This window comes from Urtica dioica, chromosome 9 (assembly GCF_054948205.1).
Source record: "Urtica dioica subsp. dioica isolate 48M chromosome 9, U.dioica_male_clone48M_v1_H2, whole genome shotgun sequence".
Taxonomy (NCBI): domain Eukaryota; kingdom Viridiplantae; phylum Streptophyta; class Magnoliopsida; order Rosales; family Urticaceae; genus Urtica; species Urtica dioica.
The window spans coordinates 15315424-15317473 of record NC_142764.1 but is presented as its reverse complement, the minus strand read 5'-3'; positions in this window follow the sequence as shown (position 1 = coordinate 15317473).

The window sequence follows — 2050 nt, the reverse complement described above, 5'->3', positions numbered from 1 at the left end:
CGAAGACTTAACTCATTCTTTTACTCAAGTTCTAGAGTTTAGTTTCCTGGTCAATGACCCGAACGGTCTTTATCACAAAACATGGTAACCAACACAAATCTTCATTCAATCAATTGGAACTATTAAACTGCGAGATTAACGACTTTACAAGGTTACCCAGTTTCGAAAAGCATAACAAAATATGTGGAAAATCCTAAAATCCGCGATTTTTCGGTTCAACAACATTATGATAACCGAGATTCTAGAGCATACGTAACATGTAACCCAAAATTTCATAATTAACACTTGCGCATAAAATAAACATTGAAATTAAAAGTCTTCGGAGATGATCTAGGTGCGTGAAGATCAAAGATATCTTTGAGCGTCGACTCTTCGTTCCTTTTCCTGAATGACTTTCACCGAATCTGAGTGTGACGAAACTCGTCCGCTAAGCTTCAATCCTTCTGTAACTATACTGCGAGTTTCACACACGAAGACAAGACGTAACACCCACCTCTCTTTGCCGAATCGAATTTAAAATTTCGTCCGCTCGGCCACATGACAAGACTCGAGAAACTTTGAGACTTAATGGCTACACGAGACACATCACAAAGAATTCCATGGCAAATAAATTCTGATCTCGGATTCAAAACACACTATCGCATCCATATTCAAACAACATCAGGATCATCGCATCAGACTCACTCAATTCTCTGATTTCACAACTAACAACGCCAAAACACTAGACACATATTCTCAAGGCCGACATAATAGATATGCGCGTAATCTCATTGTAACCATATAACTGATTATCAAACTAAACTTCAAACACTATAACTGGTTATCAGATTCAATTTTTACACTGAAAACAAAACACCGAAACCAAATTAAACAAATCTCAGCAACAACATATCAAAATCAATCTCATGTAGTAAATTAAATAAATCATCCAAACCATGAATTCAGGGAACACTCATTGTTAATGTTGGACTTTGTCCTCCATTTAACGCTTAATGGTTTCGGCCCAATACAAGTTTGTTGGGTCCAAGCCCATGTGGTCTATCTTGAACATGTTATACAAAAGCAATAGTCCAAGATATAGGACAGCGAGGCGAAGAGATCCAGCTCGATCATAGTAAGGAATAACCATTTCTCCGAAGAATTAGGCACCAAAATATGACCAGTTTGTAACCATCTTACGTACGAATAGATCTCCATCGACAGATGTCTCAAGATGCGCCAACGGACTCTCAACCGATGCATGATGTGTCCTGAAGTATCCGGAGCTCTACAACTGCCCTCATGACTATAAATGTACAACCGTTATGCCCTTTGGGGGCACGTTACTTTTCTGACAATATTTTTGATCACCCACAATCCAATCTTTGTATTGATTTTGTTCTTAATGTAAAAGCTCCGAGTTGTTCTTACACCTTTTCCTTTTTTGCCTAAAGTTCTTTTGCACGATTCAATATTAGTTTTATTTAAATCCGATTTTATATTTGTTACAAGAAATTGAGGCCCAACAATAAATTTAAGTCGACCTGTTTTAGCCAAAAATTGTCGAGAATGTTTTTTGGTGTGAATTCTCACATCAACACCCATCAAATACAATTTTCGGATCAAACAAAATCCAGAGAACAAAATCAGTGACGTGTCAATAAGAATCAAGCTTTGATTTCAAGTCATATGCACAATGATTTCTCGGCCATACTAAACAGAAATTACCCAATTCTAAAATTCAAATTCGAATCCTAACTACCACAATCGGCCATCAGAGTTGTAGAATCATCATCAAAATCCCAAACAAACCACGTTCAGTTTAAATTCCCAAATTTTGGATTCAACAACCAAAACCCTAGAAACTTATATTTCTGCAATTAGAAAAAGAGAAATTTGGAAATTACTTTCTTCGTGCTTGTTTTCCTTCCCTTTTTGAGTTCTTCATTGTTACAACGTCATTTTTCGACTGGAAAATGACCCATCGAAAAGCAATATGGCCATACCACTCTTTGATACGCCTCCTCGAAAGCTTGACACGCCTAATCAGAAGCTTGACATGCCTCGTCGG